General features: G+C 45.0%; 1 protein-coding gene and 1 long non-coding RNA gene across 7 annotated transcripts in view; one reads left to right on the top strand and one right to left on the bottom strand.

Moving 5' to 3' along the window:
• Positions 1–15415, bottom strand: part of IL11 (interleukin 11) — a 68676-nt gene that overhangs the window by 31703 nt on the left and 21558 nt on the right. For 3 of the 6 annotated variants that reach the window (XM_082195478.1, XM_082195482.1, XM_082195481.1), the window contains exons 2-3: positions 10109–10206; positions 2736–2939 (exon numbers count right to left, since the gene is read on the bottom strand). The gene's annotated coding sequence lies outside the window, so the exon portion shown is untranslated. Of the gene's footprint in view, positions 1–2735; positions 2940–4877; positions 5510–10108; positions 10234–15415 lie in introns of those variants that run through there. The other 3 variants (XM_082195479.1, XM_082195477.1, XM_082195480.1) reach the window with 3 other exon arrangements.
• LOC309516693 lies at positions 60–5594 on the top strand. The gene is made up of 3 exons (XR_014212987.1): positions 60–622; positions 1899–2118; positions 5500–5594. It is a non-coding gene; the product is annotated as an uncharacterized lncRNA (long non-coding RNA).

The raw sequence follows: 15415 nt of genomic DNA, 5'->3' as shown, positions 1-15415 counted from the left end.
ATGGGAGTTGTAGTTCAGTCCTCATATGGAGGACCATATGGAGGACCACACCTAATCTATGGGAAGGTCCCATAGATGTTACTGCCGAGTTTATGAGCCCATAGCAGTTCGAAAGAGGACATTCACAAGACTGCAGCAGCCATGGTTGTTTATAGGCCCTCATTAACCTGCTGTGGAGCCACTTTTTGCACACAACCACTGCTGCAGCTTTCCAAGTTCTTAAAGTTCAGTGCAGAATCCAATCTGTCTCAGTGCATGGCAGAGCACCCTCCACATGGACTGCGGTCAGGTGGCTAGAATTCAGTGTAGACTCAAAATAAACCTATAAGTCAGCCCTAACCAGAGTGTGAGAATCAAAGCACTTTAGGGTTCAACACTCGGGCTCATCAAGCAGAATCCTTTCGCGAAATCCAGCCCACTGCAGCAAGCAGAAGCAGACAGGATGCACTGAACTTACGGAGCAAGGTAGATTTTGATGGCTCAAGAAAGCAAGCCAAGCAACATGCTAGGAGGAGTTGTGGGTAGAGGGGACACTCTCAGCCCAAAGTTCAGCAAATCAGAATGATGTCAGATCCTTTCACTCCCAAAATGGGGTGCTGAATGAAATTCTACCTGTGCAACAGTAAGTGTTTGCAACATCTATGAGGAACAGATAAGGTCCCCACAACCGCCGCTCCTGCTGTTGGGGCAATTTGGCAATAGTTGCTCTGGAACTAACAGCTCACTTTCCACCACGTCTTGCCTGTGAAACGCTTATCACTCAGATTTGTAGCCTCCATTCATTTTATCCCTTTGATTCAGGGAGAGTAAGTGCTTCTTAAATTCATTTATATTCACAACAATTCTGTGAAAGCAGGTTGCTATTATCCCCATTGAACAGGTTAGGCAACTGAGGCTGGGAGTCAAGTAATTCTCTAAAGAGCGTCCAGAGATTTCAGGCCTGAATGTACCCTTGAACCTAGGCATCCAAGCTTCAGATACAACCTTCGATCCTTGAGGCTGGGGGGAACACAGCCCTCAGGCCACACCTGCCCTGGCCCTTTCCACCTCTATTAACCCCACACTGCCACCATGTGGCTACTCGCCCATGAGCCATTTACTCCAAGGAGAAAGCGGGTTATTATTATGATGTTTATTATATATTTTTATATCCAGCCTTTCCCCCCAGACCAGGACTCAAGGCAGTTTATACAAATTAAAACAATACAGATTAAACACAAAAAGCTGGAGATCTTCCATGGGATGAAACAAAAACTGCCATTGAACTAGACGTTAACATTACCTAGGAATAGGGGTGCCCCTTTTAAAATTAAATGTTGCTAAGGGCTCTGGTGCTATGAGATGGGTTGGTATATGCAACTAACAATACATTCCCCATCTGGGCATCTCCATACTGGGAAAATCTGCATCGGTTGAATTGCTGCCTGAATCTCTGACATGTTAAAGACGGGGACTCCTACTAGGGGTGAGGCGGGATTCGGGGGTGTTATGTACTGAGTTGAATAGGATCCAAACTGCAGCAGTCTGATTGGTCCTAGAACAATAGGATTCAGAATGCAGCAGTCTGATTGGTCCTAGAACAATACAGCAGTATGATTGGTTGGCAGGAACCACCCAATCCTGCTCCACATAGAAGTGAATCCACAACCTGATTGGCTTACAGTAGAATTCCGGAATTAGCCAATCATGTGCAGCCCATTGTGTAAATAATGTATATAAAGCAGATACTGTGAGGGGACTTTCATTCATTCCTCCTCACCACTATGAGCTGAATAAAGAGCATGAAATCACTTTGTGACTCTGCGTATATTTCAGGGGGATTATAGGGAGGGATGTGTAGATGGGAGACAATTCCTGGAGGATCTTAATTCCCTGCCCAGGTTCTCCTTCATACCCAGCAGGAGGTGCTGCTAAAACATGGCTGTGGTGCCCCCAAAATGGAAGAAATGGCAGTTTCACGGGGGAGCCTGAAACCCCCTCCCCAATGGTCTCCAAAGGAAAGAGTGCCTAAATGCCAGGTCCTTGGAAGTAGCTTCGGCGCTGTGAATGGGGCCTGTGTGAGATGACAGCGTCGTAAACGCTCTCCATAACAACGCAGGGAAGCAACGGAAAACACAGGTCAGATACGACTCCGGCAGGGGAGGTGGTGGGGAAGGGCAGGTGTGCGGCAGGCAGAAAGGAGAGACCCACACATGCATGCCCCAAAGCTGTATGGGGTGGGAAGGAGACATTTCTGCCCGTTGCCCTATGTCAGGGGTCAGCAACCTTTTTCAGCCGTGGGCTGGTCCACCATCCCTCAGAACTTGTGGGGGGCCGGACTATATTTTGAAGGGGGGGGGGAAATGAACGAATTCCAATGCCCCACAAATAACCCAGAGATGCATTTTAAATTAAAAGCACACAGTCTACTCATGTAAAAACACCAGGCAGGCCCCACAAATAACCCAGAGATGCATTTTAAATAAAAGGACACATTCTACTCATGTAAAAACACGCTGATTCCCAGACCATCCATGGGCCAGACTGAGAAGGTGATTGGGCCACATCTGGCCCACGGGCCTTAGGTTGCCTATCCCTGCCTTATGCGGTCTTCCAAATGCTCAGCCAAGCCTGGTACACCTTTGCTATCCCTAGAAAAGAATCCCTGTTCATGACACTTTCGTAAAACAAATTACCCCTGCCTGCCCCAGGGATGCTGAAGTTTTTTTTCTGTACCAAAATGGACAGTGTCTTACCTCACAGAGTTACACGCCATTGTGCAAAAGTATCGGGTTTCAGCTGGATTTCCCAGTGCCTGAAGGCAAGGTGGTTCTCCATCCTACTTAAAATCTTGCTTACAAGTCCAGCTCAAAGGTACCTTAGGCCCCTAGGAAGAAAATGCATCCCCTTTCACACATGGTCAGGAAATGAGGGGTGCCGACTGAGGGGTGGAGCCTGCACTGAAAACAAACACAAACCTTTTAGGTTCCTTCAAAATTTGAAGAGCCTGGTTTGAATTTCACGTGGCATGAGATCTGGCAGAAATCTAAAGATGTGCAGGACCTCAAATCAAACACACAAAAATCCCCGTTTGATCTTATCAAGGCTTTCCTCAGAATTCCTCAGAGCTTTTCCTGAGGTGTTCACTGGAGGCAAAAAAATTGCGGCCACTCTATATGGGATGCCCTCTTTCCTGCACCAGCAGGGATTATCCACACTTAACTTTTGCCCTAGTTCTTCAAATGCCTGCGCTATAACCACTCCATGTCCAAGTGGGGGGGGGGTGTTGTTTTTTATTTTTGCCCTGGGTTTTCCCTGCGAAAACCTGCTCTTTAAAGCTAAATCTGATTCAATTTTCTACGTTCATAGAATCAAAGAATCATAGAGTTGGAAGGGACCCCGAGGGTCATCTAGTCCAACCCCCTGCAATGCAGGGATCTCAGCTAAAGCATCCATGACAGATGGCTGTCCAACCTCTGCTTAAAAACCTCCAAGGAAGGAGAGTCCGCCACCTTTCGTGAGAGTCTGTTCCAGCTCTTACTGTCAGAAAGTTCTTCCTGATGTTTAGTCAAAATTTCCTTTCTTGTAACTTGAATCCACTAGTTTGGGCCCTAGCCTCCAGAGCAGGAAGAAACAAGTTTGCTCCATCTTCCGTGTGACAGCCCTTGGCATATCTGAAGATGGCTATCACATCTCTTCTCAAGTCTACTCTTTACTCTACTCTAAAGATGCCCAGCTTCCTCAATCATTCCTCATAAGGCCTGCTTTCCAGAACCTTTATCATCTTGGTTGCCCTCCTCTGCACACCTTCCAGCTTGTCAACATCCTTCTTAAACTGTGGTGCCTAGAACTGGACACAGTACCCCAGGTATTGTCTAACAGAATAGAGTGGTACTATTACTTCATTTGATTGGGACACTATACTTCTTCTGATGCAGCCTGGAATAGCATTAGTGTTTTTTTTGCTGCTACATCACACTGTTGACTCATGTTAAGCTTGTGGTCCACCAAGACCCCTAGATCCTTTTCATATCTACTACTGGCAAGTCAGGTGTTCCCCATCTTCTATTGGTGCAGCTGGTTCTTTCTGCCTAAGTGTAGGGCCTTATGTTTTCCCCTATTGAAATTCATTTTGTTAGTTTTGGCCCAGTTCTGCAACCTGCTGTTGTCATATTGAATTCCAATTCCATCTTCAGTGGCACCCCTCCCGTTTGGTGCCATCTGCAAATTTGATAAGCATCCCCTCAATTCCTTCATCCAATTCGTTTATAAAGACATTGAACAACAATGGACCCAGCACAGAACTTGTCACTTTTTTCTAGGATGACAAGGAACCATTAGAGAGTACTCCTTGGGTTCAGTCAGTCAACCAGCTACAAATCCACTGAATAGTTACCTCATCTAACTCACATGTTATTGATCCATCTGAACGCCACTTGTTGCTAAGAGAAGTTGGACGCAAACGGCTTGGAGGTCGCATACTGTAGCTAGTTAACATGCCAGAGTCTCAATTCAAGTGAGGCCACACAGACACATTTATTCTAGAACCTTCCAGAGGGACTACAAGAGCCACCACAGTGTAGGCCCTGCTCCTTACACTGATCAATGACTCTTAAGTGAGGGATTTTAATGGACAGGGGGCCACAGACCCAGAGAAAACAAGGACAGATTTTGCAAGCAAAGAAAAGCCATGAAGACTTTCAGTCTTCAGTGGCAGCATGCTCACTACAGTGGCCAGAATCCAAATTCCTTGGCCTAGAAAGCTCACTGGGTAGCTTCGCTATCACTTTCCCATGAGTAAAAATGTGAGCTAAGTGAGATGTCTCAAGGGCTGACACAAGGACATGTAAGCATTTTGTTTTAAAGGACAGCCACAGAAATAATTTTTAGCAGCCTACCTTCATTCAATGCCTTGCTACAGTCTAGTGGGGATCAGAGGACCACTTCCTGAGTTTTTCTGAAAGCAGCCTCAGGAGTCTGGAAATAAGGCTGGAGGGGTTGTGGGAAAAGGTGATGAGGTGCTTACAAACAAATTTTTAAGAAAAATTGCCCTCCAAAAGCTGTTTTTTGTTTTTGTTTTATTGCCCAGCAATGGTGGAGATTATACGGAAGCAAAACAAACAAACAAAACAACTGAGGGTGTTTGTGTGGGATTTTAATAGCTTCCCTTCCCACCTACCATTTCTCTGCTCCTGAAAACAGCCTCCTAAGGCTGCATTTCAAAAATATAAAGAAAAAGTTACACACAGCTACATATAACAGCTAGCACAGTCCAGAGACCTGAGACTTAAAACACTGGCTGACGGAAGGTATATGGAATTGTATACTGTACGCTCAAATCTCCCAAGCCTGGAGCTGGAAGACATACATTCCAAATCTGGAGGTATGCTGTCAGGTATTTGACCTTGACCTGGCTCTGACAGCAGGATCAAAACCCATAATAAGTTGCTTCCTGTGGGTACCAGTTCTGTGGAGAACTGGGGGCTGAGCAATCAGCTGCTCCTATATCTCCCATTTCAGACTGACCGACCATTTCGCCAATACTGGGGATGGAGGAAGGTGAGTTGCCAGAGTGATATAACCTTGCTATCAACTTCTCAACCAACTTCGAGACCTGGAAGGAGGAAGTTTCATGAGGGAAAGAACAACAAAACCTTGGGGGAAATGGAGTCTAGGTTTCTTTCCATGTGCCTTTTAGATGGCATTGAATGGAAGCTCCTGTTCTCCTTCGTCATCGCATAACAAACACAGCCTCCTGCGAGGAAGCCGAGACCAGGAATTGGTGCAATCTGGGCTTTTCAAGGGGCTGTCCCAAACCAGGCTCTGAGAAATGTCAGTGAATCAGTGAGAATGACCAAGTGCTTCGCTGCAGTTTACAAACAAACAGTTTGGAAATCCTGAACCTCGGCCAAGGAATGAAAATCCCAGCTCACGTCAACGCTGCACAGTAAACGGAAGTATCGTCTGAGTTCGCAGTGACCACAAGGTGCAGAGCTAATGAGTGTTCATTGCTCGCTTCCCCTAAGTGCCCTCTGATGGGAACGGAGGCTGGGATTTCTGGCCCTTGTCAACATTCCTAACTTTTGCTCCTTCCAGCACCCCTGCTGGGGTGAAGTGTCAGATTAACAGTCTTTTTGGACCAACTTTTGGGGTAAAGTTCAGCCGGGAAGCTTCTTTGGCGAAGACAGCCTCTTAGATTCATTCTTTCATATATTTATTTTTAAAATGATTACAGTGGTACCTCAGGTTACATACGCTTCAGGTTACAGACTCCGCTAACCCAGAAATAGTACCTCGGATTAAGATCTTTGCTTCAGGATGAGAACAGAAATCATGCTCTGGCGGCGCGACAGCAGCAGGAGACCCCATTAGCTAAAGTGGTGCTTCAGGTTAAGAACAGTTTCAGGTTAAGAACAGACCTCCAGAACGAATTAAGTACTTAACCCGAGGTACCACTGTATATACAACTCTGTATCCTGTTCAGTGTACAACCAATGTATACAGTCAGTGCTATTTTTCTAGAACAAGAGGTGCTGGAACTCACCATGAACGCTTCCCTCTTTCTCTTACTAAGAATGGCAATGGCACCCACCTGAGAGGTGCCAGAACTGAGTTCCGGTGAGTTCCCCTTGCTAGTTCTCTCTTCCCATCTTCTTGCCTCATGCTTATGTCTAATTCCCTTTTCCTGTGTCCACCCGGCAGCAGCATCATGCATTTGCTCAGGGAAGCAGCAGGGATAAAAACATAGAGTGGTACCTTGGGTTAAGAACTTAATTCGTTCTGGAGGTCCGTTCTTAACCTGAAACTGTTCTTAACCTGAGGTACCACTTTAGCTAATGGGGCCTCCCACTGCCACCACGCGATTTCTGTTCTCATCCTGAAGCAAAGTTCTCAACCTGAGGTACTATTTCTGGGTTAGCAGAATCTGTAACCTGAAGCGCCTGTAACCTGAAGTGTCTGTAACCTGAGTTACCACTGTACTTTATTTGAAAACTTACCTTTGGAGCTGTGCAGAAGCACAGGTGAGCATTGGGAAGTAACACCCACATATATATTAAATATGGCGATCATTAACATAACTGTTCAGTCAATGGGAATAAAATTTTATTTATTTGTTTATTTATTAATAAAAATTATTGTTCTTTTTTTTACGAAGGAAACTCAAAGTGATTTATAATGCAGTATATAAACAAGTGCAAACATTAAAACCAGCATAAAATAAAGGAAAAAGAGAATATAATGGACAATCCTATTTTTAAAAGACAGGATTTTAACATCCCACCCACCCAAGGAGGCCACAGGTAATTAAAAGCCAAAGGCCTAGTGAAAATGAAATATTTTTGCCTCACGCCTAAAGCTATGGAACGATGCTGCCAGGTGAGTCTTCCTTGGGAGAGCGTTCCACAAGTGGGGGAGTCACCATTGAAAACTGAGGATAAAACATCCTTCTCACACAGCCATTGTATGGTCAAAGATGGGAAGGAAGATGTGGAAAAGGGGAGACCAAATCAATTTTGCAGGATCAAAGCCACTCCGGCAATCCAGTAAGAATAGCGGAAGTAAAAAAAAAAAGCCGGAATAAAACTAGTCTGGGAAATCCTGGCATGAAGGATCGGAAGTAGCACCATCAACACAAGTGTTGGGGTGTCATGTGTATTGTGAGGAGGTGAGGTGTAATAACACAAATAATTTTTAAAAAGCCTGATGTGGAACCCCTCTTCCTCCGGCAGAGAAAAGATTGCAGCGTCAGCACCAGGTGAGCCACTTTAGGGAAGGCATTCCATAACTGGGGCACGACTGCTGAGGAAGTCCTCTCCCTCTCCCTTGGGAGTGAAGAGCCTACCTCTGACACAAGGAGGCTGTCAGAGAAGAGGCTGAGCAGAAAAACCTAACAAACAGGGAGGGTTAATCTGAGGAGCCTCATACAATTCTTATGGATTTTCCTTTGAGGAGCTCAGTGGGGGTTAACTCCTTGCTACCTACCAATGCAAAGTCTTGCCTGCTGGTCTCAAGGTTTGTGGGAGCTTTTGGTTTACACAGAACAATCACAAGTAGCTCTGGGTAGATTTTGGAGGCAAGAAGGTTATAGAGCTGAATACTCTCCTTCTTCACACTTTTAGGGGCCAGGAAGCCAGTATTGGCACGGGGCTCAAATGCACCAAAGTCTCTTTTTGGGGGTGGGGGGCAAAAAGGAAGCCAAAGTGGAGGACTGGAGAATACAGTCTTGCAAAAGCAGGCACACAGGTCCTTGCTCTCTCATGTCTTGCCAAACATACACACACAGAGGGAGGGAGGGAGGGACAGCCTTCTCAGGTAGACAGTTTCTGTCTGTCCATTGGAAGGCTTGTCTGTCCAGCCCTCCAGCCGGGCGGGCCCCAGACGTACAGTTTCCCCCAGTGTGACTCAGGCATATAAACACAGCCCCAGGCCAAGGTGTGTGTGCTGTGAGGTGGCGTGAGGGGGTGTGTAAGTGTGTGTGCAATCGGAACTTTACCATCAGCTCAACGGAGCGAGTGGCGCGTTCCGTATGTGTGTGTGTGAGAGAGAGAGACAAACGTTTAAACTGATGTCTCATATGCTCCCCTGTTTTTCTTGGTTGGGGGGTAGAGGAGGCACTATGAACCATCTTCTGGCCTGTAGTAATTTTAGCCTGCATGTCCTAATGGGCATTTGGGGGGGGGGAGTTGGTCTCACTCCCCTCAAGTGGTCTGTCTGTCTGTCTCTTATGATGTTTCTGAAGAAGGCACCTTGGAATTTTATTGCAACAATATCTCTTCCTCCCCCACCCCATACAAGTAAAATAAATTCTGTTTAAGAATTGGCCATATATGGAGCCAGACTTCCTGGCTAGTTCCTTTCACTCCCAAAGTGGAAATGCAGGCCTTACAAGGTCTCAAAAAATCCCCCAAGGGGAACAGAATCCAGAGAAGTACCCCCAGATACTTCAATGGCTACTCTGAAAGGTCTAATGAGAATTAACCTTCCTGAAGCATCTTTTGCCAATTTCCCATGTTCTGGTTGCTCCCAGTTCAGCCATATAAGTGGCAAGCTTGGTGCCTTATAAAACCTATTACAGATCAGGTTTTTCTCCATCTTGGATAAGTTGTCTGACTTCCAAATCATGTTCAAAATAAAGGATGCCACCAGTGCAAGAGGTTAGCAGAACCCCGGGTTGCTGAATTGCACCACTTCAGCATGTAATATCTAAGCAGTCCTTTATTGCTAGTATTTGGGAAATGTGATTTGTGTATATATAACTCAGGGTCCCTCCGGACATCCTTTTTATCGTGCATCTGTGCATCAGGGTGGTCATAAGCCTGCAAAATACTGTTTGGGCCTGCTAAAGTTTTGGGGTTGATGTGCTGCTTCATTTTCAATGACCTGTAACTTCCTGCTGAACTCCTGCGACTTTTTACACTGCAAATATTGTGGATTGTTGCTTTCTGCCCCACTTCCATTGTGCTATAGAACAAGAGTGGCAAAAATGCAATAACATTGGGGAAGCATTGCAGAACGAGTAAAGCAGATTGATGTGCGGACAATCCAGTATCAATTCACCATTAATGCACTATTATAGTGTCAGTGACAATAAAAATATTTAGCAAAAAAGTGGGTGGGAATTACATGTTGCAAAAAAACAACAACCAAAACAACAACAGCAACCCACCAGTTTGGAGGGGCCCTCAGAGCTCTAATATGAGAAGTAGTGGTGCAATTAGACAATTTTAGACTCTGGGTGGAATGGTCTTATTTGGGGAGTGCTCTTTAAAATGTGGGGACGCGGGTGGCGCTGTGGATTAAACCGCAGAGCCTAGGACTTGCCGATCGGAAGGTCAGCAATTCGAATCCCCGTGACGGGGTGAGCTCCCGTTGCTCGGTCCTTGCTCCTGCCAACCTAGCAGTTCGAAAGCACGTCAAAGTGCAAGTAGATAAATAGGTACCGCTCCAGCAGGAAGGTAAACGGCGTTTCCGTGTGCTGCTCTGGTTCACCAGAAGTGACTTAGTCATGCTGGCCACATGACCCGGAAGCTGTATGCCAGCTCCCTCAGCCAATAAAGTCGGCCACAACTGGACCTAATGGTCAGGGGTCCCTTTACCTTTAAAATGCAATAATCACGGTTTTACTTACTTTAAAATGTAGTAACCAAGCTTTGCTGCATTTAAGGGCTCTCCTGTTCATTCTGCTGTGGGGCCTGTCCAGGGCACTGCTGTTGAGAAGATGATAGGCTGATAGGAGGAAAGGAGAAAAGGAATCTGGTGAGAAATCAGAATGTAGTCTTGTTATTCAAACACAGTTCAAGACTTGATCTTGAATCTGCTGCAAGCAAGTATGGAGGGCTGTTGTAAGCCCTCCACCACCAGTTCCCTTGTACCTTGGGCAGGTGTCCTTGATTTGGTGTGTCACAGCGGAGAGGAAAAGCTGGATGAAAGCCATTTGATCTAGAAGTTGTGGGCACAATGCCTGGCATTCGGGGAATGGATGTATCTCATATCATAATACGTCCCTGCCGGGTGAGACCAAAGGCCTATCTACTCCAACATTCTGCTCTCACGGTGGTCAACCACATGCCTGTGGGAAGCTCACAAGCAGCACATGAGCACAAGAGTACACTTTCATTCATGATTCCCAGCATTGGGTATTCAGAAGCATATGGCCTCTGATTCTGGAAGCAATACACAGCCATTGTGACTAATCTCATTTTAAAGCCAGCTAAATTGGCAGCCATCGCAACATCTTGTGGGGACAATTCTATAGTTTAATTACATGTACACATAAGCACTTCTTTTCGTCTGTCCTACTCAGGTTAAATTGGATGGCTCCGGGTTCTAGCATCACGAGAGTGGGAGAAAAACCTGTCTCTCAACTATCCGCTTTCTCCAGGCATAGTTTTATAAACTTTGTTCCCCTTTATTTGCTCTTCCCCACGTAAAAGCCCCAAATACCATTACCCATTTGCGTGCATTGGGGCAGGGATACTCAAGATGCTCAGAGGCAAACATCCGTATCACTTCACATTCCAAAAGTGTGCTGTCATTTAAATAATTTCTAAAATAACTTGAGGTGAGAAAGGTGAGTCTCAGTTCCACCCTCGTAACAACCTTATAACCAAAGTTATGCTCAGTGCATTTTTCTGGGGGCACTCAAGGGTACGTAGTACCAGCATCTCTCCCCCCCCCCCCAATGTTAAAAGTGTGGCACTGACTGTAAAACAGCACCTTTTTTTCCTTTTTAAAAAGAGCACTGGTTATGCTTATTCTCTAATTATGCACAAATGCAAGCAAGGCACAGAACTGAAACAGAATTCAGCTCCCCAAGAACCCCAGCTTCCCTTTTTAAAATGTTTCTATCCCTCTTGAGGGCAAAGCTAGACTTGAAACTGTGTTGGCAATGCCTTGTGTCATCACGGGTCACCTTGCAATTTTCTTAGGCGCTCGTTGGGTTGAGAACACTCTGTGCATGGAAGACATATAACAGCAAAACCCGGGATGGAATGTCAAGGAGCAGGGTTGGTGCCAAGGAAAACACAAGCCGGATGGGCAAATATTTGGCCATGAGGTGATGGGGGAAACCTTCTCTCCGCCTTTGGCTTGACGCCCATGGGGGCTTTTCCAATGGCACACCAACTCGGTGGACTGCTCTGACTGTCAGAGCAGGGTGCCCAGATTAAGCAACTTGGAATGGATCCAGCCCCCTGTGCGAGGGAAGGAGACCCGGCAGAGGTCATATACATGTTCTTGCCCGCACACAGGTTAACCAAATTTTTCAGGCCTTTGACGCTTTGCAAAGAGTCACATGTACCATCTGCCTGAATCATTAGCAAAAACAGTGCACTGCTTGTGGCAAAAAGGTTCCTGTTGACTATTTGGTATGCAGTGTGGGCCATACATAAGGGGAGATATGTGGACATATATGCAACCAGGCCAATGTAGGATTTATCACTATTAACCCCTAACATTATAACCACAAAGCCCCCAATTATGTAACCAGAATGAATTATGAAAATGATTTCATTCATTGAGATTAAAAACCCACTTTGTCCTACAGATGTTGTCCAACGTCTTTAAAACATTTCCTCCTATTACCTTGCTCCCTACATTTAGAAATGGAAATCTTTATTTATTTTTATTTAGTCAATCCTATAAATATATCTCAAAAGGGTTTAAAATAATGAATCAAAGAGTCTGCCCCCCCCCCAGACAACCTTTTAATTATGCACCCATGATTATTTGTGCTGATTATTGTATTGGGGTAGTAATACACAAGCCCACTTCCAGCAGCGTTCACACGTACAAACATTTCTGCGGCAGACACACCGCTTCATTTCCAATCAGCACATGTCCTGCAACTTCCAGCTGAAATCATGTGACCTTTCTTCCAAGAAATGCTTTTGTTTACTTTTGATTTGGCATCCCTTTTCTTGTGCTATAGTGCAAAAGTGCCCCTTAAGAGGGCAGTAATGCAAAACACTGGAGAAGCATCACAGAACAATTAATAAAGCATAAAGATGTGTAAAAAGGTAAAGGTACCCCTGGCCGTTAGGTCCAGTCGCAGATGACTCTGGGGTTGGGGTGCTCATCTCGCTCTATAGGCCGAGGGAGCTGGCATCTGTCCGCAGACAGCTTCCGGGTCATGTGGCCAGCATGACTAAGCCGCTTCTGGCGAACCAGAGCAGCGCACGGAAACGCCGTTTACCTTCCTGCTGGAGCGGTACCTATTTATCTACTTGCACTTTGACGTGCTTTCGAACTGCTAGGTTGGCAGGAGCAGGGACTGAGCAACGGGAGCTCACCCCGTCGCGGGGATTCAAACCGCCGACCTTCTGATCGGCAAGTCCTAGGCTCTGTGGTTTAACCCAAAGTGCCACCCGCATCCCATTAAAGATGTGTAGTACTGTATAAATCCGCAACTAATATAATGTTATGGGTTCTGTAACCAGCAAACACTTCCGCCCTGCCTGCCCGCCCCCCCTGGTCTGGAGGGACTCTCTGAAATAACAAAGAGTCAAATACATACAGCAAAACAACACACCTATACAGGCAATATGAACAACATGCAAATAAATTCTTCAATCAGACTGCAGAATATTAAAAATAATAAGCAGTACAATTCAGCAACCAACAGCTGGGGAATGCCCAGACAATGAAGGATACTTTCAGCAAACATCTAAAATGTACTCAGACCTGCAGAATGGTTATACTACTCAGAATGCACGTACTTGGGGGCTGGTTTGCAGCACGTAAATGGGACAAGAATTGGGGTGCGCAAACCCGGATGTGCCCTTACTTTGCGCAAGGAGAAGTGGAAGGCCACACAAAATCAGGACAGGGATCAGGTGGCTGGCTATCAGTGTGCCAGGTACATGGAAACCCCAGAGAATATTCACACATTCAGGCCTATGCTTAAGCTGTTCTAAGGATACCCCTAATGTGTTGATGTGATACTAGGGACTCAGCTACACTGGCAAAGAAAAAGCGCTTTATAAGCGTTGTTGATGCATCCTGTGTCACCAGATGGCGCTGTGAAGTTCCATTTTTGCCAACCCGATTTCTCATACAAAGTTTAAAATGCGTTTAAATGAAACACTTCTTTGATGTGTCTAGATCCAGCCTAGCTTGCAAACACTGACGTCCTACAGGTATATTTGTCAGAATCTGCTAGAATCAGCTGCAGGTCCCTGTTGGGTATGTCTGGATAAACTACGTCTGCCCCCAGAAATCCTTGTAAGAAATATTTAAACATCAGTTGCCTTAACTGCCAGTCATTAATTCAGTTTCATTTATTAGAAATTATACAACTCTCTATGCCTTTTCATATAACAGGAAAATAAAAGAGAACTGTAAAACGAAATACAATTAAGTGAGACATAAAGCAATTCTAAGTGGATATAATATATCACTAGCTACCAGGGCTTCCTCAGTTACATATAGCCACTTGCTAAAATGCAAAATGGATTTAGCATGCTTAACAGGTTCTTAAAACCGATGGGATTAAAAAACGGAACTGTTTCTTCAGAAATACACAATTAAAAAATGCTAGGAAGCCATAAACCATCTGATATGCAGATACAAAATTAAAATAAAAGCATACCACAGACACGTGAGGTAAAATGTGTTACTCTGCAAATCACCATGGCACACTATGAAATAAATAATAATGATTAAAACTGCAAATAATTGATGCTATTTTGATTTGTCAGCCAATTTGCTATCTGTTCCAGAAACTGGCTCCCAACTCACATTCTTTGCCCTTTCCTGTCTATGATACAGAGCTTGTAGGACAAATGTTACTACTGGTTTCAACACTTTATAAGAATGGGTGGCTAGAAGGAATTTTATACTCTGAGGTAAAAGATAATGAGTCTTTTCCTATCAGCAGGGGTTCCAACCGCTGCAGTCTTAAAAGCTACCAAAAGGAATAATAAAACAAGCAATGGAGAAAGAAAACCTTTCATGTTTCCAAAGTTACACGGTCAGAATTGACTAAGGTCTTGTCCACATTATGGTGGTAAAACCTGGGTCTGAAGAGGACAACGGCAAACCGCAGGTGGGGGTGGCTTTATAGGACGGACAACTCCTCCATTAAAAAGAAATAAACAAATCTTAACCTCACATATTGGAGATGGCTAGCCCAGAACCCTTTTTCCATGACATGTTTGATTTCCATGGAGATTGAATGCTTTTCCGTACAAAATAAATTCAGTCACGTCAGCTTTCACCTAAAGGGTTGAAACACATTTGTTCTTAACATTCGTCATACTAGTTAGTGGATAAAGCATTTGATTGGCTATAATACTACATTTATTATTATATTAAAACAATTACCACCATTATTTTATTGTATCTCAATTTGATATTTCTCATGTATTGTGGCATTAGTAAAGTTTGTATAGCCATCTCTTTACAATATTTTAGAAGCAGTAAGTTCCAATTTTTATTCCCACCCAGTTTTTTTATTTTTAATCATCTGCTTTTGGAGGCTGGGGCCCTACACCTTTTGCTGTGGAGTTGGTATGAAATACTACAGCCAAACACAGGCTTACCTCCTCTGTGAGAGCCAAAACTAAAAAGCAGCAATGTTCTTCATCTTCTTCTTTCATGGCCATTATAATTATTATTTAAACTTATATCCCACACTTCCTCCCCAAGGAGCCCAGGGCAGCAAACTATAACACTGACACAATTAAAGGTAAAGGTAAAGGTACCCCTGCCCGAACGGGCCAGTCTTGACAGACTCTGGGGTTTGTGCGCCCATCTCACTCTATAGGCCAGGGGCCAGCGCTGTCCGGAGACACTTCCGGGTCACGTGGCCAGCGTGACAAAGCTGCATCTGGCGAGCCAGCGCAGCACACCGAACGCCGTTTACCTTCCCGCTGGTAAGCGGTACCTATTTATCTACTTGCACCCGGGGGTGCTTTCGAACTGCTAGGTTGGCAGG

This window comes from Podarcis vaucheri, assembly GCF_965113315.1.
Source record: "Podarcis vaucheri genome assembly, chromosome: 13".
Lineage (NCBI taxonomy): Eukaryota > Metazoa > Chordata > Lepidosauria > Squamata > Lacertidae > Podarcis > Podarcis vaucheri.
This window is presented reverse-complemented; position numbering and strand designations above follow the sequence as displayed.